This window comes from Pseudorca crassidens, chromosome 14 (assembly GCF_039906515.1).
Source record: "Pseudorca crassidens isolate mPseCra1 chromosome 14, mPseCra1.hap1, whole genome shotgun sequence".
Classification (NCBI taxonomy): domain Eukaryota; kingdom Metazoa; phylum Chordata; class Mammalia; order Artiodactyla; family Delphinidae; genus Pseudorca; species Pseudorca crassidens.
In genome coordinates this window covers 11,466,150-11,488,450 of record NC_090309.1, presented here as the reverse complement: position 1 = coordinate 11,488,450, position 22,301 = coordinate 11,466,150, and the positions used below count along the sequence as shown (strand labels likewise).

The window sequence follows — 22,301 nt, the reverse complement described above, 5'->3', positions numbered from 1 at the left end:
GGCACGTCTCTCCTCCCTCGGGAATGACAGGGATGGAAACCTGGCTCCCGACAGGGAGTCATAAAGCGTGCCCTGAAAGCTGAGTCCTGGACCCCAGCTCAGTGCTCCGAAATTCAGGGCTCTCCCAGGACTTCGGTGGCTTGAAGATGCCGGGACGGACGGGGCCGGGCTGGGGCAGGAAGAGGCCCTTGCCTGAGAAAAGGGTGGTGGACCATGGGCTGCCACTGTTCCAGTGGGTGTGCTCTGTTCCCAATTCTGCCCCAGCCTGAAGCCTTGCTCTCTGATGCTTGGTTGGAGAAGACCACGGAGGGCCATGAAGATTTGCCCTTCATATGGAGGACCGTGTGTCCTGTTCGTGCGGGAAGCTCACTCTCTTGCTGAACGGGAGGGAGGGGCAGTGATCAGACCCAAACACTCTGGGTTTGCTCCCCACCTGGTTCTCAGGGGCTGGGTGAGCCTGGAGGCTGCTGTGTGCAGCACGTGACAGGGAGAGGGGCCTGCAGACCTCTGCAGCCTCTCTCACCAGGGGCTCATCCAGCACTTCCTGCGTGCCCGCTGGGTGCCAGGAGCTGGGGGTACTGCAGGGAGCAAGCCCGCCCCCTGCAGGAGCTCACTTCCTTGAGAAGTCAGCTATCCAATTAATTATGCAACTTTAAGTGGTATTTAATTGCAACGATGAAAGTATGAGAGTCGACAACGGAGAGACCCACCTGGTTAGACGGGGTTGGGGGTGACAGTCAGCGAGGACCTTCTGGAGGGAATGACGTTTGATGTCTGGAGGAAGCTGCGGGAAACAGAGGAGGAGAAGGAATTGCAGGCAGAGTTAACAGTGCCCTGGTGGGCCAGGGGAAGGAAGGGGTTTGGCACGCGGGGGAAGCTGAGGCAGGTGGGGATGGGCATGGTGCGGCAGCCGAGGGCTGTGGTATGAGGAACGCCAGGCCGCCAGCCAAGTATTTCAGCAGGACGGTGATGTGAATAGACTTGTGCTGTAAAACGGTCGCTTGGCTTCTGGATGGGGAAGAGACCGGGGTGGGGGGATGCCGAGTGGGGTGGCAGTAGTGAGACCAGTTGGGGCTACTGCAGTAGACCAGATGGGGGCGGTCACAGGGGCCCGGACTCAGAAGTCAGCCTTGCAGACGGAGAGGAGGGGACCAGTTCAAGGTGACTTCTGGTGACAGATGTGGTTAGTTCTTGATTGGTCAGTATCTCTATTCATTGCCTCCTCGTATCTTCCTTGCCCCCTGACCATCCCTTCTAATTTGTTCAGCTTCTGATTGTAACAAGGGAAATGGTCACACATCCCCAAGGGTGCGTGCCCTTTCACCTTCTCACATAGACCTGCGCGATGACCCCATACATAGCACATCCTTGTGAGACCTGAGGTTGCCAATGAAGGTTTATTCCCTCTTGGGTTCCTGTATTAGTCAGGATGGACTAAGTGTTGCAGCAGTAAGCAATTTCCCCATAATCTCAGTAGCTTAACAGAACCAAGGCTGGTTGACTGGGAATGCTGTCTGTCCAACAGGTGGAGGGCTTTGATCCACACAATCACAGGGACCAAGGCTGGTAAGAGTGCCTCTGTCTTCAGGCTGAAAAACCTGGAACATGCAGCCTCCTTAGCCTCTGCAGCAAAGGAGGGAGACTGGAGGCTCACTTATGAGCTTCTCCCCCATGTGTCACTGCCACTCATATTTCATTGGCCTGAACTAGTCATCATGGCCCTGTCGTACAGCAAGGATGCCAGGAGATGCACGAAAGCCAACTGAAATAGTTGATGATCAGATGAGACATTCGGGGAGTATTTCTGTTTCTGTGACAAGCTCAGATTCAAGGCAGACGAGACCCAACCAGTGGGAATCGAGAGAGCTGGTGAAAAGACTCACAGCTTTACACATCACAGGAAAGGTTGTTCTATTACAGGGGGACTAGTTTCCCACAGCCTGGAGAAAAATGCCCAGAACTCAAGTAAAGACCCCAAAGCTATTTCTCCTCTTGTATTTCTCCCCCTCCTCTTCCCCTCCTTCTCTTTTTTTGTTTCCTCCTTTTCCTTCTCCTTCTCTTTCTCCTTCTCCTTCTCCTTCTCTTTCTCCTTCTCCTTCTCCTTCTCCTTCTCCTCCTCCTCCCCCTCCCCTCCCCCTCCTCCTCCTCCTTCTTCTCCTTCTCCTCCTTCTCCTTCTCCTTCTCCTTCTTCTTCTTCTTCTCCTTCTCCTCCTTTTTTTTCCTTAAAATCAACTCACAGTACTTAGTAATAGTTTAATCTGCTTAAGGCAGTATGTGATTTTTCCCCACACCAAAGCCATGTCTGATGGGGCCACAGCAGGTCTCTGCAGCCCAGGGTCTCCCTGGACCACTACCCACCCTTTCCCAAGCGTGGCACAGCCTGGTGTAGCCCTGCCCTTTGCCCTTCGCCATTGTGATCATCAGCCTTCAGATGGCCTCCAGCGATTCTTGACTCTGTTCTATTCCCTCTTGGGACTGACCTGTGTAACTAATCTTGTGGAACAGACAGAGTGTGACTCACAAGGCTAGGTCATACAAGACACAGTCCCTTCTGCCACATTCTCTTATGGGTGACTTGCTCTGGGGAAGCTGACCTCAGTCTTGTGACGCTTGGGCACTCGGGCAGCCCCCCATGGAGACGTCCACATGTGGAGAACTGAGGCCTTCCGCCCACAGCCAACACTAACTTGCTAGTCACATGCAGGAACCATGTTGCAAGTGGACCCACCGCCCTAGTCAAGCCTTCACATGACTGCAGCCCCTGCTGACGTCCACCTGCAATCTTAAGAGAGACCCTGAGCCATAAACATGCAGCTGAGCCACTCCTGCATTCCTGACTCACCAAAGCCATGTGAGAGAGTAAATGTTTGTTGCGGGAATTTATTATGCAGCAATAGAGAGCTAATAGACGGAGAATTCATCAGACCTCCCTTTATCCCCCTGAGCCCTTATGCCACAGGGCACTCCCAGATTCACCAGCAGGGTGAACTGCTCCAGCCGTTGTGTTCCCATAGTTCAAGGCTTTTACCTTGAGTTCTTAACTGTATTAAAGTTGTTTTTTTCCTTGCCATCCCTTTTCACTTGAGGATAAGCTCCTTGAGGCCAACGATTCGGTCTGGCTCAGCCTTGGAACCCTCAGGATCTGTGGCATATAATAGCATACACACACGACAGTAGTAGCACATACCTATGTAGTTTTACTTCAAGCAATATGGTTTTAAGAGCTTTACATATGTCAACACGTTTCATCCTCACATAACCTTACGATAGAAGCACTGTTGTCAGCCTCAGTTTTATACCTGAGGAAACCGAGGCACAGAGAGGTTAAGGGACATGCCCAGGGTTGCACAGCGTGTAAGTAGCAGAATCAGGATTGTGAACCCCAGTGGTCGGGCTCCAAACCCCTGCTCTTATCTTGCTCTTCCATCCAGTTTGGACAGTGTTTCTTGGAAGGGAATAAAAACATGTCAGGCAGGCCAAGGGCTTAAGGGACTAGGGCAAAAAAGATTTATTAGAGGGAGAGCAGTAAGCACAGTAAGTCAGGGAATGACAGGAAAAGACAAATGGACAAAGGTTAGACGGTCTGAGAAATAAAAAGAATGTTCCTGCCTGGCAGAATACTTCTTCCAAATTCTAGATTAGAAGCTCGATTTCAGTTTGGGATTAAATCTATGTAACTGCAGACAAGGGGTGAATCTTGTGGACTGTTAAGTCAGGGAAGTCTGAAATAAAACTAGCTCAGAGGAAGTCTTTAGTATTTCTGTTTGTTTTTATATCTATCTGGGACGAAAGCCTAGGTCATCCTAGCTCACGGCTTCCTTTAGGGCCCTTTCCAACTCCGTGTATCTGAGGAAGTGTGGAGAACAGACCAGCAGACATGGGACATCTCTGTGCTTCCTGCTAAGGGATGCCGCAGGCCGTCGCTTTCTGGTGCCTGCCTGCAACAGAGGGCAGGAAGGCAGCACTAAGCAGGCAGCAGGCGGGAGTTGAGGACGGCAGCGTCAGCAGGAGAACAGAAAACACCCATCAGAAAAGCTGCCACGGGCCAAATAAGGTCCAAGACAGCCATGTGTGCATAGGCTAAATTCCTCCTGGCTTTGGTCCAGGCTATTAAAACAGAGCATGTGTTTGAAATATTTAGGAAGAAGCCTAATTGTCTTCACAGCCTACGAAGTGTGCTCTTGGGTAGAAGATCATTCTCATGGCAGGACGCTCTGTGGGGAAGCTTGTACAAGGGGAGGAATGTGTTTGTCTGCAGACTTCACCTGCTCCGGTGATGTCTGACGCAGGGAACATCCACAGAGGCCGTACCTGCCGCGTACCTGTCGCCTATGCATTGAACCACTCACGCTAGGCTCTCAATTTTTAAGCCATGAGTAGCAGCAAGGTTGGCCTGGACCACGTCGATGGTGGAGTAGGGGAGAGTGACCGGCTGACGACAGTGGGCAGAGGGAAGAAGAAGGCCTGTTTCCGGGCTGAGAGGGGAGCTGCTTGCTAAAGGGTACCCTGAGCAGGGGCTGCCTGCCTGCGTCTGCTGCGGCTCTGGTAGTCAACCCAAGCTTTGAACTCCCTCCAGGGACTGCTGTCCTCGTCTTTCACGTCATGACCCTCTTCAGCACTGTGTCATTAACAGCATCATCTCAGACTTTAACAGAGGTGGTTTACACTATGAGAGTACAAGGTACATAGAAAATGACAGGCGCACAGAGCACTTTATCAACCTCACTGTTTTTTTGCCCTTAGAACAGCACGTCCTGCCTTGGGCCACAGGCAACGTAGGCTGGCCTTGAGGAGCTGGGAAAGAAGAGCTGCCCCAGGCCTTTCTCGTGCCTTTCTTAAGGATACTGGTCATGACTCATCCACCACAGGGGGACCGATGGGGATTCCACCACGGGTCAGCGCTAGTCAGAGCTGCTTTTTCCAAAGAACGCTCTCTTTGTGTCCAACGGACAGTCTGAATTGTAGAGCTGACTGGGCTACCTCCTTTGTTTGTTTGTTTGTTTATTTGTTTGCTTTGGTTTTGGGTTTTTTTGGCCACACTGCGCGGCCTGTGGGATCTCAGTTCCCTGACCAGGGATTGAAGCCAGGCCCTTGGCTGTGAGAGCACGGAGTTTTAACCACTGGAATTCCCCTCCTTTGTGATGGCTGGAGGGACACCAGAGCCAGAGTGCGGCCTGGCCCTGCAAGCATCCATGGTGTGCGGGGTGTCATCTAAGTGGCTCGGGAGCAGGTATGGGATGAGGAATTTGGAGGGTCTGGCCTGAGCCAGCACCCAGAGGCTCCGAGACAGGAGGTGATGGGGGGAGAAGAGGCTGAAAGGAGACAGCGGTAGAAAGGAGGTGTGTGTAGAGGGAAGGAGCGTGTGAGCGGGTTGAAAGGTCAGCACTCCAGGAACGTGAGGCACGAGAGCCCTGCCTGGGACCTGGTGACCTTGGGAAGGACAAATTCTCTTATCCCTGATACACGCTGTCTGAATCCCTAGGGTGCATATACACAGAGGGTTCCGGAAGGCAGAGTTTGCGGATGTGGCCACACTGTGTGGACGGGTCTCCTAGAAAGACGGGCTGCTGTCTGCACTGCTGGACGCAGCAGCTGTTGGAGCCCCTTTAACTTTATGGGGGGAAGGGTGGGGACCTGGTCATAGGACCTGGGGAAGAGCTTGTGGCCTCTCAAAGCCTTTATTCCATGTCCTTGGCTTCTTATGAAACAGGCCTAACACCACCAGACTAAGGAGGTAAGGGGGTGGACGTAAGAAGGTAAGCAATCAGTCTGAAATTTGTAAACGTGGGTCAGGGCCGCAAAATGGAAATTCTTGTGTGAATATTTTTTTTGAGCCAGCACTTGAGGGACCTGATTTTCTTAGTAGAGTAGTAACAAACATTTCCTTCATTAATGATGTGATGTAAATATTTTCTTCATGTGAAAGTCACTGAATTTACAATAAAATAAATACATTTAAATACCAACTTGTATTTTAGTAACTGACATTAGAAGGAAAAAGACCAAAGATCATGGCGGGACCCCTGTATTTGTTGTAGACTAGCTAAATCATCACCTGGATGTTTCTGCTGTTGCTTGCAAACTGCTCCATGCACAAAGACACTATTTTAAAAATTCTCTCCATGGCTTTAAAATTCACAATTTTATCAACTTACTCTTATCAGTTACTGTAATACAATTTTTTGTCTAACCTCTACTTGTAGCATAAGTTTTGGAAACAAGATTGTTCTTAAATTTTACTCCCAAACTTGACAGTGTGACCTTGGGAAGCCTTGCTTTCTTCTTGAAGTTTTTGATGTTCTGTGTGCAAAGTGGGTATAACTGAGTCTTTCTCAGATCTGTCTTGAGGAATTAAAGAAATAACACATGCAGAAGCACTCAGATCAATTAAAAAGTCTCTATCTACCTTTGCTTCCACTTTATCTGATTACCTAGGTCAAAAGTTTACCTGACTCATGGAAAAAAAGAGACCCAGCTTTTCCAAGTGGGACAGATTACCTAGCTGTGCTTTGTATCTTGGGTCTGTTCCTCATCATTTGGCTGTGTTCTGGGTGAGCACTGAAAGGGGTAGATAAATTAATGCAGGAGGGAAAAGAAAAAAGACTCACACTTGGCAGGCACAAGGGCAGTGAGAGAATCCTGTGATTCTGGCCATACACTGGCTTAAAGACTACATTTCCCAGCTGCCTTTGCAGCTGGATGTGGCGAATGAGACGTAAGAGGAAGTGTTGTATGGGGATTCCGGGTAGGTCCCTTAAGGGATTATAGTTTAGCTGGGTGGTACAATTTCCCTTTTGCCTTTCCTCTTTCCCCTTTCCCCTTTCTGGAATGTGGATAGGGTGACTGGAAACACAGGTGACTTTGGCTGACGAGGTCATGCACTGAGGATGGTAGAGCAGAAAGATGGAAGGAACTCACGTGCTTCTCCAGGTGAATCCAGGTATCCTGAGCCACAGGTGCCTCCACTTATTTTAGGCACAAAATAAGCATTGGTATCACACCATCTCCCAGGGGCCTCTCTAAGATGAGATAATGTGTATAAAATATTTAGGGTAACAGCAGGCCCACAGAAGTAGGTATCAAGTGTTATTAAGGTGCTGTTCCCCAGCTGGGAAGAAGTTCAGTTTGGCTGGTTAGTCCCTGATGACCTTGTGGAGCTACTGTACTAGTCCTGGACCACCCACTTTCTGTCTTTGATGTGTGAGAATAAACCCTCCTCTCTTTGAGTTGCCATTATTTTGTGATCCTTCTTAACTGTAGGCTGAATTTAATTCTTAATGAACATATCTGCCAAACTATTCTATCAGAGGTGACCACAGGAGCAAAGCAGACCTATTTACTACATTTCCCTTCCTTTCAAAGTCCCACCTAGGATGCAACAACGAATGTTGCTTTCCTTGTCTGTCATGGTTTAAGCGTTTTCATAGAGTTTGTGTGTTCCTAGTCCCAGAGTTTGTGTGTTCCTTCTCTGTTATTATAGGCAGAAGCTACCTGGTTATCAGTGGCCGGAGTTGGAATGGCTGCTAACCCATATGGAGTCTTTGCACAAATCAGAAAAAGGTCCCCCTTTCCTAAGACACCTCTCTGTCACTTGCAATAAAAATGTCTTCATGCAAATCGACGTTGCTTGTGATGAGAAGTAGCGTTGCACATGATGCTGCCTGTATCACCATTTGTAGGCCCCTTGAGCCTACAAATGGTGAGTTTCTGCCCACCATGGGGTCAATGTTCAGGACAGCATGTGACCTTGAACTTCTTCTCCTAGGCCTTCCACCCATACCTAACACAGGCCTTAGAACAGCCCAGCCAGGGGGCCAGGAGCAGAAAGGGGCCATGACTGTGTTGCATGGGGCAGAAGACAGGTTCTAGCAAATCCCTGCTGATTAATGACTTTTTACATGAGCAGCTAATTTCTGTCCTAATCACTTGGACCAGTGAATTGGCAGAAGCACTGCGGTTACTCACATTCTGGCCCATGTTTCAAGCTGCCTGGCAGGCTGAGGCTGTTGCTTGGCAGGCCGTGTGTGCACCGTTGGCTCCTGCAATCACCCCCTACCTTGGAGCTCTCTGGGAGTCCTGAGCTCCCTGCGTTCCCCATGTTGCTTTTGTTGTGAACAAGATAGATGGGGCTTACATAAATATCATCTCTGCAATGGAAAGAGAAAACCCAGGACTTGATTTTGTGCTTTTCAAATGATATTCAGTCCAGGTTTCCAGTGCTGGCTTTAGAATAATCCCCCTTTCCCTCTTTAGCAATTTCCCACACCTCTGCCTGCCCACCCACAGGGGATTGAAGGAAATGGGGGAAAATGGCCAAAGCCCCAGAAGGAAAGGTGCCAGAGCTGTGAGATAGCTGCTGTCGACTTTATAGGCTGGCCAATGTGGGTCTGAAGAAATATGATCTGACACAGAAAGGACTCATGTGACTTCAGAAATCACCAAGTTTGTTGTGAGAAAGTCACTTGCCCTAAAAAAAATGTTGTGTTCCTTGTCTGTCGTGGTTTAAGCGTTTTCAGTTTATTCTCTGTTTTATTTTAAAAATACGTTTTTAGTAGTTTCAACTTGTTTTGCGAACAAAGAATATGAGAGGACAACATAAGTTCTTTTGAAATTGCACAATGAATCTTGGTAGCAAGTTGCCCATTCTGAAGGATATATGTCTTAGGTTGCTACTACATGGAACTGTCTGTCCCCTGGTGAATTTATTTAGATCCTTTATTCTTGTTTTTCCTGGTCCCATCTTATTGGTAGCTTATTTGAAAGCTCTGGTTTGTCTGTTAGGTTTTTTAAAAGGCAGCAGCCAGTAGGCCAAAGGTAAATCTTCTTTATAGCTTGATGCATATAAGATATTATTATAAAGTAAGGGAATTAAAACATTATTTACAACACAACTGTATACAATAAAATAAATGCTGTTTTTTTCAAAGCAGCTTCCTAGGGGACGTAGACTTATTCTAACCAAGCCCCCAACGGGCCTAGTTCAGAATTGATCTGGAACTTTCCTCCCTAAATTCCCCCAGAACCCCAGGATGGCTCACAAGAACACCAACTGGCCGGGGTAGAGATGTGTCTTATTTCTGGTGCCCTTTTGGCTCTCCACTTGACTTCAAATGACTTCAGACTGTTTCCAGAAAGCTAACCTGCCCTCAGAGGACAATTTGCAACAATTTAGAATTCTCATCAGAGAGGCCACAGTTCTGAGGGACCTCCCAAAGTGTAGTTTGAAGAGTGTTTTGAGTGAGGAAGCTTCATTTGGTTGAGCATGTGACCTTCCATGGAGAGGACGTTGATGGGAAATAGTCACTGATAATACGAATTCAGATGTCTTTTCAAAGAGCAGTTTTGAACAGTGCATCTGATCTGATTCTAACCATGGTCTGTCCTCCCATCACAAGTGGGAAGAACAGAATTGACCCTCCCTGACCGTAAGAATTAGACTGAAAAAGGGAGCTTTCATTCCCATCCATTTAATCTAAGTGAAAGTTGAGTCATAGCTGAAAAAGGAATGTCAAACTTTGGTCAATACTAAAGCCTTCTTATGAATCACATGCTTTTAAATATTTTGATTAATAGAGGGAAAATGAATCACATAGTGAAAGAATTGTATTTTCATTAAAATGCACACATGTAAAAATTAAAGGACAGGGGAGAGGAAATAGCCCAAGACTTTCTGAGTTGATCCAATCAAAACAATGGAGTCAAAAGATGCTCAACACTGCTAATTATTAGAGAAATGCAAATCAAAACTACAATGAGGTACCACCTCACATCAGTCAGAATGGAGAAAAGGGAACTCTCTGACACTGTTGGTGGGAATGTAAATTGGTACAGCCACCATGGAGAATGGTATGGAGGTTCCTCAAAAAACTAAAAATAGAGCTACCACATGATCCTGCAATCCCACTCCTGGGCATATATCCAGACAAAACTGTAATTCCAAAAGATACATGGACCCCAGTGTTCATTGCAGCACTATTCACAATAGCCAAGACAACCTAAATGTCCATCAAGAGATGAATGAATAAAGATGTGGTACATATATACAATGGAATACTACTCAGCCATAAAAAAGAATGAAATAATGCCATTTGCAGCAACATGGATGGACCTAGAGATTATCATACTAAGTGAAGTAAGTCAGAAAGAGAAAGACAAATACCATATGATATCACTTATATGTGGAATCTAAAATATGACACAAATGAACATACATAAGAAGCAGAAACTGACTCACAGAGATAGAGAACAGATTTGTGGTTGCCAAGGTGGGGAGGAGGGAAGAATTAGGAGTTTAGAATTAGCAGATGCAAACTATTATATGTAGAATGGATAAACAGAAAGGTCCTACTCTATAGCACAGGGAACTATCCTGGGATAAACCATAATGGAAAAGAATATGAAAAAGAATGTATATATATATATGTATATATGTATAACTGAATCATTTTGCTGTACAGTAGAAATTAACACACTGTAAATTGACTATACTTCAATGAAATAAAAAAACAGAAAAAACCCCAAAAAAACGATGCAGTAGTTTGAGGCCCTTCTGGCAATCGGCGTGTGCTGTGGTGTCTCAGCTGAGGTCCATGGACTTAGGGGTCTCTATTTGCAAGAACAAGCAAAGACAAGAAATTGGGAATCAGTCAAAGGCTCGGGCCTACCAGAGACCCGGAGCAAGAGGGATGGGTGCCTTAGCCACGTCCATCTGTCCATCCATCCGATGGTCATGACGCTTTCAGGAGCCCTCTCTCTGTTCTGTTGGCTGGGGGCTACAGTGAGCAGCCCAGTTTCACCTGTTTTCAGTGCCTCTCTTAGATCCGTGGGTAGGACTCAGAGAAATGCCTCCTGAGAGAATGAGTCCAGGTGATGCAAACATTAAGAAAGGCAACAAAACCTCTTTACCCTTCATCTCTGGAGTCCTGGGGTGCAGCCTGCACAATTGCTCATGTCCTGGGCTCAGAAGAGCCCATGCTCGGTTCAACGCTCTGCTCTCGCCGTCTTGAACTCCTGAGTCCAGGCATATCTCACTTGAAACCAATTGAAGGTTTGTGGCAACCCTGTGTTGAGCAAATCTATCGGCTCAATTTTTCCAACAGCCTTTGCTCGCTTTGTGTCTCTGTGTCATACTTCGGTCATTCCCACAATATTTCAAACCTTTTCATTAGTATACTATGTGTGATGGTGACTGTGATCAGTGATCTCTGATGTTACTATTGCAAAAAGACGATGATCTGCCGAAGTCACAGATGATGGTCAGCAGTTTTTAGCAAAAAAGTACTTTTTATTGTTATGTATATGTATTTTTAACATAATGCTATTGCACAGTTAATAAACTACAGTAAAGTGTAAACATAACTTTTATATGCATTAGGAAACCAAAAAAAATTCGTGTGACTCGCTTTATTGCAATATTCAACTTATCGCGGTGGTCTGGAAGCGAGCCCACAATATCTCCAAGGCGTGTCTGTGCATTTTGAAGAAGGGGCCCCGGTTTTCATCTGCACTGCAAATTATGTAATTTATCCTAGTCATCAGTCACCTCCCAAATAACAATTTGGTGGTGCCTGCTTGGTCTAAAAGAGATCACGTGACTTCAGAAAAGCTGTTCTAGTCTGTCACAGTTAAACATTCAGTTAAAGGGTTATTTACAGTATGTTTCAGCCACGTGAGGACTCTTGGTAGATAAACTTGAGAAGGCGTGTTACAGATACCAGCAAGCGTGGGGAGGCCGTGCAGGTCACCCTCAGATAATGGAAATGGCAGGAGGACCATCTTTTTGTCAACCTCTCATTTCTACCAGGAGCTAATGACACGACTACAGACAGGCCAGCTGTCCCCAGATGGTCATTTACAAACCTGCTGTGAGTCTGAAAGTCAAGAAGCCGCCCTCGAACCGTGGACACATTGACGGTTGTCAGTGATCTGTTGAGCTGAGTGCCGTCTCTCTGATCATTGAACTCAACTGCCTTGCAGCGCTCAAGGTTGTAGGTTTTCATTTCCCCTCTTTTCTTTTCTTTTTTTTTTTTGTGGTACGCGGGCCTCTCACTGTTGTGGCCTCTCCCGTTGCGGAGCACAGGCTCTGGACGCGCAGGCCCAGAGGCCATGGCTCATGGGCCCAGCCGCTCCGTGGCATGTGGGATCTTCCCGGACCGGGGCACGAACCCATGTCCCCTGCATCGGCAGGCGGACTCTCAACCACTGCGCCACCAGGGAAGCCCTCCCCCCTTTTCTTAAAATTAAAATATGCCACCACCTGGTGACAGGGAGCCTTGCTCAGGTGGTCTCTTCCGAAGTCGAAGGCCAGCCTTTTCCCTCCATCCGCTGAGACAGCATCCAGGGGGTGTGGGCTTGGCTGACAGCCCCCCAGGGTTCCTCCTCACTCACCTCAGCTTCCTCATGGGTCCCCAGGCACCCCAGACCTGGTCTGTACCAGCACAGTGACCGCTGAACTCCATCCCAGGCTTTCCTGGGTATCTTTCTTATTTTTAATTAAAAAAAAAAAATTATAGCAGCTTTGTTTGTTTATTTATTTATTGGCCGCACACATGTGGGATCTTAGTTCCCTGACCAGGGATGGAACCCGTGCCCCCTGCAGTGGAAGCGCGGAGTCTTCACCACTAGACGGCCAGGGAGGTCCCCTACTCGGTATCTTTCGAACTCTCGTCACCAGGCTCCCCAGTTCTGTCGTCTCTCTTTCTGCCTCTGCTGTGATCCCCCTGGTTCCTGCGGTCAGCATGGGGCAGAGATTTGGAACTGGAGCCTTTAGACCAGTTCGAGATCAAGCTCTGCTGTTCAAAAGCTGTGTGATACTGGGCAAGTTACTTAACTTCTCTGTGTCTCTCTTTCCCAACTTATAAATAGGGAGGATAACTGTGTCGACCTCACTGAGCTGGTTAATCTCTGTGAAGTGCTTTAGGGCAGTGCCTGGCCCGTGGCACATTTAGAGGATGGGTGTCGTCTCTGACTTTCCCATGTAGAAACCAGGCCCAAGTCGGGTACCCAGTAGGGTAGCACGGTGCCCAGCCCGGCCACAGGCAGCCCACATTTCAACAGAAGGCGTCCTGAGACGGCCCAGGGTGGACCTGAGTGCTCCTGCCAACGGCTTTTGTCCCTCGGGTGGTCTGCAGACGCCTTTGCTGTGGACGTGGAGCTGAGGAAACAAAGCCTGGATCCTTATCAGCAGCTTGGAATGAACAGAGGTGTGAGTAGAGCGAGGCCCTGGGCTTCCTTCGTGTTTACAGAATGTGTAAGCAGAGAGAGCATTTGGGGTGTTTGAGGAAAGGGCCGATTGGGTTGTCAAAAAGGTTTCTGAAACTTAGAATATTTTTGAAGAAATCAATTGTAATGCTCTTTAATTTATATGCAGCTCATCTCAGAAATAATTATTAAATTATAATAACAACAATGATAATATGACTACTACTAATAGTAACAAAGCACGTTTATTAGGTGTTGGCAAAGTGCCAGGCCCTGGACACACAATTTCTCATTTGACCCTCAAAAAACCTCCGTGGGAATCAATTAATATGTTGTAGAATTAGAAGTCCTAAAATAACTGTACGTTTTATTTAATAGCAGCAGTAATATTATCAGTGTAAATACTTTTCTGAATAATGAAATACACAGTTATAAACGGTACACAAACATAAATGTGTTAGGGAAACTCATCGGAGCTTGTTGGCATGATAGTGTGTGTTACAGTATCCTATGTTGACATCCCCAACCGACACAGGAGGACATGGGATCCTGGGAGCTGCGTGTCATTTCCCAGATCACTGCCCCTGAAAGGAGGTGGCCTGACTCCAGGCTCCCAGCCTTTCCGAGACCTCCTGCCTCTCTCTCTGCTCACCGATTCTATGAGAAGCTAAAGTGACTTAATAGCAGCTGTTCATCACCTCTCAAGTGCTTGAAAATAGTTCTCCTAAGCAAGGAATGCTTTTTCCCCCAAACTATTGTGTTAAAAAAAAAACCTCCCCTGATTTCCCCACGTCTTTGGATGGGGTCCGTGGTCATGCACACACATCATTTCACGCATGTTGAAAGGAAAAGCAGTTGTCAGTGTTGGTTGTTCTGGGAGATTAAAATCATAGAAAAAGAGGACTTTGCATTTAGACAGCAAGAGTTCCAGAAATGATTTAGCATTGTGTCACCTTACAGATGGCGACCACTTCCCCGGGGCAGCTGGTGAGTCTCTCCACAGTCTTCTGCCCACGTCCCCCCCCCAAGCTGCTGTGTCCTTGCTGGGTTCTCATCAATCCTAGGTCTGGCTGGTGCAATGCTGGGAAGGGCACGTCGGTGGTATGGAGGCTATGTAGGCTGAGTTGGACGGAATAGCAGCCTCACAGCCCCCTCCCAGGCTCCATCCAACCTGCTTCAGGTCAAACCTGCCTGAACTTTCTGAATCACCTGGAAAAGTGCTATTCAGGCCCGGACAGCTCACTTTACACCCAGCAAATGGGAGGAGTCAGGAGAAGAGCTGTCTCCTTTGAGGCTCCTGCCCTCCAAACACACCCTTGTCTTCTGCGTCCTTCAGAGCTCCAATGCTGCTTCTTCCAGGGAGCATCTCCTGATTCCCCATCACCACCACAGGGCTGGATACCTCTCTGTGCCCCTTTGGTCCCACTGCACAACTGACCCCTGTTCTCACCGTATCGGATTGAAATTCCTGGTCCTGTGGCTGGCCCCTCGTTTCTCCTAGTTGGGGAGAACAGGGTCTTAACTGCCTTTGCATTTCTAGCTCATAAGAGGGGCAGTTATTCATCACTGCTTTCTTACCCTGCTTAGCTTAGTCTTCCTTAGTAGATGGAACTCCGTCCTGCTAGTTCCCTAGTCTGGAAGTCATGGGCAATGGAGTCAGTCTTTGCCATTTTGACAAGAGATGACCTTTGTGACTTCATGCCCTAGCCACGGTCCCCTTCTGGATCTGTCCCAGTGGGCGTCATGACACCGTGTCATCTCAGGAAAAAGTTATTGTACCTTACTGAGTCTGTAACCCACATGACTCAATTTCTCCCTCTTCCTCTCCTCCCTTCTTCCTATTCATGTTTTCTTTTCTTACTATAACCTTAAAAAAACCCTCCTCATTATTTGTTATTAATTGCATTTATATCCTAGTTTGTCCATGTTATTATTATTTTTTGCCATGAAAAAGTTGTTGTTATTGTTTTGAAATGTAGTTGAACTGTTAACTTTTTTACAGTTTCTGAATTTTGAATCATAATTAGAAGCAACAGGATTGTAGAATTAATTTTTTTCTACAAGATACATATGGAAATCAGTTTCTTATACGCTAAGCAATCTGTACAAGTCCTCTTGGAATTCATTAGGTTGGATTTTGACCTTTTCTTTTGAGTCAGGTCATTATTTGAAAACCCTCTGCATTCAACGACATCACAAATGTGCATGATACGTTAAAGATGGGTCTAGCGCCCTTCAGCTAAGAGGAAGTGCACCGAGAGATCATAAGACATTTATCAAGTGTTATATCACTAGTTGAGTGGCGGTTAACCCCACCACTTTTCTCTGACTAGTATGATTTCCCACCTAGGGAGTTTCTTCACTTGCGTTTGACTTCCTATGTGGGCTTGTACTGCATAGTCTGTCTCTCTGCATCAGACCCAGGGGATCCAAAGCTCCAAGTAGGGTGCTGGCTCATGCTTTGTGTTTAAGAAACATTAGTTGAATCTCCAACTGCAAAGGTATGGACCTTCCAGGTGCCTTTCCATCTGCATCCCTGATGACATACTTTATCACTGAGTCGGCATCCATACGTTTCCAGGGTCACTTGAAAAGCTGCACATGTGGTTTATAGGGTGTCAACTTAGAACGCAGTTGTGTGGAAAGTTCTACTGCAGCGTATTGGAGAGCCACTTGATGGTTCACGATGAATTTTTATTTTCAGCACCTCATGTTTTCGTCCTGACTTTAGAAATGAGGAAGCTGAGCCTCATATATAATAAGTGACTTGTCCAAGATGACCCTATTGCTATTCTAGCTTCTATAGTGTATCTGGCACATGCTGTGTCCTCAATGAAGAGCGTCTGAGGTGACATGACTTTCCCAACTCCCATTCCAGTGCCCACATCACTATCCCATGACAGGCATGACCTGAGACGGTGGTCACTGGCTGGTTTTCCTTCCAAGGTCCTCTATATCAGAGGTCCGCGGCCTCTTAGGAACCGGGCTGCACAGTAGGAGGTGAGCAGCGGGCGAGTGAGCGAAGCTTCATCTGTGTTTACACCCGCTCCCCATCACTCACATTACTGCCTGAGCTCTACCTCCTGTCAGATCAGCGGCCGCATTAGATTCTCATAAGAGCGCGAACCCTACCGTGAACTGCCCATGCGAGGGATCTAGGCTGCGCGCTCCTTATGAGAATCTAATGCCTGGTGATCTGAGGTGGAGCTGAGGTGGTGATGCTAGTGCTGGGGAGCGGCTGCAAATACAGGTTATCATTAGCAGAGAGGCTTGACTGCACAGAGACCATAATAAATCAATTGCTTGCAGACTCACATCAAAACCCTATCAGTGCGTGGCAAGTGGAAACAAGCTCGGGGCTCCCACCAAGTCTGCATCATGGTGAGCTGTATAATTATTTCGTTATATATTACAATGTAATAATAATAGAAATAAAGTGCACAATAAATGTAATGCGAGTGAATCATCCAGAAACCATCTCCCCACCGTGGTCCGTGGAAAAATTGTCTTCCATGAAACCGGTCCCTGGTGCCAGAAAGGTTGGGAAGTGCTGCTCTACATGGGCAGTCAGGAAGGCAGGTATCATTCATGCCAACCCCTGCCCTTGTGTCCCACTCTCCCCTGGTGAGAAAGCCTCATTTTCCCAACATTCACCATTGGAAAAGTGTATGATAATAATAATAACCACCAAACGTTGAGGGCATACAATATGCCAGTTAATGTGCTATGTATTTAATTCTCACCCAAGCCTTCTTTTTTTTCTCCTTTTCTTTTTTTTTAATTATTAATTTTTATTGGAGTACAGCTGCTTTACAATGTTGTGTTAGTTTCTGCTATACAGCAAAGTGAATCAGCTATACGTATACCTATATCTCCTCTTGTTTGGATTTCCTTCCCATTTAGGTCATCACAGAGCACTGAGTAGAGTTCCCTGTGCTATACAACGGGTTCTCATTAGTTACCTATTTTATACATAGTATCAATAGTGTATATATGACAATCCCAATCTCCCAATTCATCCCGCCCACCCCTCCCCCCTTTCACCCAGCCCTGCTTAAGTTAGTATTATTACCCTTATTTTATAGAGATGGAAATTGCGCTCAGAGAGGTGATAGAACTAGTTCAAGGCCAGACAAAGGAAAGGCTTGAGCCAGGTGGAGACATAGGTCTGTAACGGCCCCAACACTTTACCCATTGGACTTGGAATTTCCAAACACATTTTTGTTTTTCGATCTTCAGGCACGGAAGTCCTCCTTTGACAGGAGGCCGTGTTCCTTTACATTGTGGGAAATGCAATGACCATGAATCACCGTTGGCGGAGAGGGGGGCTCTGATCCCTCCCTCCCGGCCATCCCTGCTCTCAGGCTGGGCCACCCACTTCTCATGGAACCTTCAAATTCTCGGTGTCTGTGGGAAGGAAAGAGAGGGAGTTTGTTTTTCACTTTTGCTGCCATCATTAATTTTATTTAGGAAAGCACTCTGTCTTGAGAGAGAACTGTAAACACTGGGAGAATGAGAGGACCTTGGAGCGAGCTTGTGTGTGCTCCAGACTTCCGCCCGCTGACCCTCGGCTTCCTGACCCAGCAGACTGGCAGCCCCTGGGCTCATGGGACAGACATTGGCTGGAGGCCAGTATCCGAGCTGAATGGCTCAGGCCGGACAGGCCTTCTTTCCAGCCAGGGTGGCAACGAGCCCACTCCTGAGAAGGCGCCTTGGCTTGGAAAATAAACTGTTAGACGTTGGCGTCCACAGCAGGGATCTGAGGCCAGAGACATGGCCAGGCACCTTTGGGAGGCCTGGCTTTGCTGCTGGGCTGCTGCAGCTTCTCAGGAGAACCAGGCCCAGCTTAGGAAATGTCCTATCGCCCGAGAGAGCCCAGTGTCTAAGAACTGATATAATTGGGAGACCATTAAAAATTAGAATGTGATTCCAGGGCAGTGTCCCCCGTTTTGCCATCCAAGCCGGCATCAAGCTGTAACCCTTTATTGTGCTGCGCGGCTCTCATCTCCCAGGGGACAGTGAGGGCAGCCCCGGCAGACCTCTGCGTTATGACCTGGCTGCTGGGCTACGTGGACCCCTCAGAACCCCACTTTGTGGCTGCAGTCCTCACCATCGCTTTCAATCCGCTCTTCTGGAATGTGGTCGCGAGATGGGAACCTAAGACCCGAGAGCCGAGTGGGGCCTTCAGGTCCCCCCCGCGGCCTGCTGCACGCTGGGCGGCACCATCCTGCTTCTCAACATGCTTCGCTCCACGCAGGCCATGCTGAGCCAGAGCCTGGACAACCCCTCGGCCTACCGCGTGGGCCTGGCACTCCTGGGAGTGGGCGGCGTGTTTGTCCTTTCCAGTTTCCTGGCTCTGGGCTTCACGGGGACCTGCCTAGGCAACTATTTCGGGATCCTGAAGGAGGCCAGAGTGACCACGTTCCCGTTCAGCGTCCTGGACAACCCCATGTACTGGGGCAGCACAGCCGACTACCTGGGCTGGGCCATCATGTAAGTCCCGGGCTCCCTCTGTGCTGCCTGGGCGATGGGTCAGCTCTCGTGCCACCGTGGAGCCCAGGGCACTGGTCAGGGTCCCCTTCCTAGAACAGGGGTCGGTAAACTCCCTATTACAAGAGTGGGAGGTCCCCGGGCTGCAGGCAGGTGAAGGAATGGCCGTGGCTGGGGGCCCCACTGCCTTGTTCATGGACACCGAAATTAGAATTTCACGTAATTTTCACGAGTCACAAAATATTCTTTTGATTTTTTAAAACAATTAAAATTGTAAAAGCTGTTCTTGGCAAAAAAAAAAAAAAAATTAGAATGTGAAGTAGATGGCCTGAGTAGCTATGATGTTTACTTTTCTTTTAAAATACCCTCTTCCTGTCTCTCTACGGTTATGAATCTATTGCACACTCCTCCAAGAAAAGTTTGAAAACAAATAAAAATCTCCCATAATCCTTCTACCCAGAGATTTAACTTCTATCTTTTAAAAATGTACCTACCAATCATTTTATTTTGTAATTCAGACATCAGGTGTGCAAAACCAGATTGTGACCCTGATCCATGACACTCTCTCATCATAAAATGCTTTATTTTGTTTGTTTGTTTTTCATAATGAGCATTTCTACCCAATATGAACACTAGGTCTTTGACAATGACCTATGAAACCTTTGGGCTCAATGGTTTTCCTACAACATACTCATCTATTTACATTTTTTTTTTCTTACTTGAGCATGTGCTATACACTCCTCCATGTGCCTCTCAGGGGTTTTCTGTGGTGGAATTCCATCACATAGGTTGCTTTCCTCTGCATTGCCCTTTGGATCTCAAAATGGACTGCCCATTTATCTCTCTCTGCACAAGGGCACTTGGAGTTAGGAGTGTCCCTGCTTTCGCTCCCTCGTTTATCTCTGGGGCTTCAGCAAAACCACCGCCAAGCCCAGCCAGGTGTCAGCTCAGCTCTCCCTCGAGGGTCCTCCATAAAGGAGAGGCTCCGGTGTCCTCTGTGGCCTCGTAAACTGCTGTGGTCCAGTGCGTATCTTGTCATCTGAACCACTACCATCTGAGTTGTGAAATTCACATGTTTAAAAAATTATTTGCTAGAAATCGGAAAAGGTGTTTTTCACCGTCATATACTTGCAAACCCTTCTCGGCCTTCTGCAGAATTCACTTTTGTTTCTATCTTGCCTTTTGTCATTGGTTTCATCCGTTGGCTACTCTTTTGTAGCTTCTCTATATTCCCAAATTCCTCTTGTTTCAGACCAGGATTTGGGTCTGACTTTCCACACTCTGGTGTTCACGAGGGGGACAAATCAGGCTCTTTTGAGAGCATACAGAGCTGGTTCACAGGTACGGGAGGAGAACTTTCCCTTTCTTTCCCACTCCCTGTCCTCTTGTTGCCTCTGTTATTGATTTTCCCAGCTCTTCACTCTATGTCCCTATGCCTCTCCTTCCATCCGGAGTCTGCAGTAGAGAAGTTTCCAGTTGTGGGGGTCACATGCCTTATCTAGTGAAAGTCTTGTCTTATGGATGCCAGAGGCCACTCACAAGCATCTAAACAATTTTTGATGTTTCTTTGAGATTCACAGATAGTAGGCGATGGTATATGTTTCACAGCATTGCTACAAATAAATGATTTAAAAAACAAAAGAAGGGAACTCCCTGGCGGTCCAGTGGTTAAGACTTGGTGCTTTCGATCTCTGGTCGGGGAACTAAGATCCCACAAGCTGTGTGGCACGGTCAAAACAACCCCAAACAAACAAAGACAAAAACAAACAAAAAACAAACAAAAAGCAACAAAAGCAAAAAAAAACCCAAAAAACACAAAGCCAAAAAACCCAACCAACAAACCCCCCAAACCAAACCCTCTTCTCCTGTGCTTAGCATTTCTACCACGCTCAATCCGGGCTTTTGGGTTTCCAGGCGCTCCGCCTATCCAGTTTTCCTTCTCTTTGATTGTGTGCTCTCCCTGTCCCCATCTTTCTTTCATGTGCTGTTCTCACCCGAAACCAGTCCAGAGCTCCCTATGCAGTTATGTCAATGTCAGGCCAGGCTGGGCCTGGGCCCAGAGACAGGGGCTGATGTGGGAGAGCCCGAGGGCAGTGTTGGTGGATCTGTGAGCTTGCTGAGTGGTCCAGGTCCTCTGACACATCCTGAGAAGACAGACCCTGAGCTCTGGCCCAGCCCTGCCACTTAGCCCTGTAACCTCGGGAAAGCCAGCCACGCTGACAAAGCTGTCGTTCCACACAGATCCAGTAGAGAGAATAATAGTCCCCACATCGTCACATGGCTGTGACGGATTAAACATACGTAACGTGTCACCAAGGCAACTGACAAAAGTAAGCGTTCACTAAATGCGGACTGTTCTTCTTCTTACGAACGATGACAACAACTCTACAGGGAAGGGCTGGCCCCCACCTGGGGCTGACAGGCACTGTGTAGGTCGCACAGGCCACCCACCCCCTCTGGGTGCTGGGCTCCTGGTCCCCTGCTTCCTGGCCGGTTTTCTCCTTGCCTGGATCTTTGCACATGAACTCTGCCGCTGCTTGTGCCTTTCCTTCAAAGTTGGTCCCTGGATGCCTACCTGTAGCTCGTACTGTCCAGCCACCTCATGATACCTCTGTGGAGCTTGGTCTCTGGTGACCTGTTCCGCTCTTTGCTCCAAAGGCCCTCAGGTGCGTATTCTTGCCTTTGCACTTACCACGGGTTCAGATGGCAAGTGTCTTGGAAACGGGAATAGGGGGTCCTCCTCATCCCATTCCTGGCCCCTGGCAGGCAGCTGGTCTCAGGGCATCTTCCAGTGCTTTTCGGCCAAATGCGTGAAGCGCTGAGTGAAGGCAAGGAGAGGAGGTAGGTGGATCCCTCCACTTCCTTTGTCGAATCCAGCTTTAGTAGAAAGTTCCTTTCTAGCTGCAAATCCAGAGCAATTCATGTCAAGCACTTAATTTTAACATCTTCATTTCTCTTGAACGATCCCTCAGGTCAAGCCAAAATATATCCACCTTTTAATAGTTTCATTAATTTCCTTTCAAGTCATTTCAATTGGATTCAGTACAATGCATTCGAACAAATATTTACACAAGGATCATTAGGTGTTGGGCACTGTTATCATCGCATGGCTGAAAAGGGGATGGTCAAGGTTCCTGCCAGGACAGAATTTACATTCTACAAGGGAGCAAGATGCTGAGTTGCTAACCCAAAAATACACAGGGTAAGTTAATTTTGATAAGAGCTACCGAAACGAACACCAACACCACAAAGGAAGCTGAGTGGAATAATGGGCTGTGACTGACGGTGATGTGTGTGCGTGGGGGTGAGGCACGAGTGGTGAGGGGCAGCTGCCTTGTGGAGACCCAGGGAGGAGCACATAGCAGAACAATGGACGTGCAAAGGTCCTGGGGTAGCAGAGAGTCAATGTATTTCAAGGACAGAAAGGAGGCTGGAGTGCCAGAGCACTGAGGGAAGGAGGCCAGGGTGAAGAGGTATGCAGGCATCTCGATTGCAAACAGTGCTGTGTCTTCTCAGGGGCCTGGTACAGAGGAGCCTCTTTGGATTCAGTACGTGGGTGCCGACGGCTGCCATGAATCCCAGAGCCACAGAAAAGGGCATTTCTGAGAGGA

General features: G+C 47.7%; 1 pseudogene; it reads left to right on the top strand.

Annotated features, from left to right (window-relative positions):
- The first annotated feature begins 18,230 nt into the window (after positions 1–18,230).
- On the top strand, positions 18,231–18,838 carry LOC137205581 (phosphatidylethanolamine N-methyltransferase pseudogene; annotated as a pseudogene).
- Positions 18,839–22,301: the final 3,463 nt, after the last annotated feature.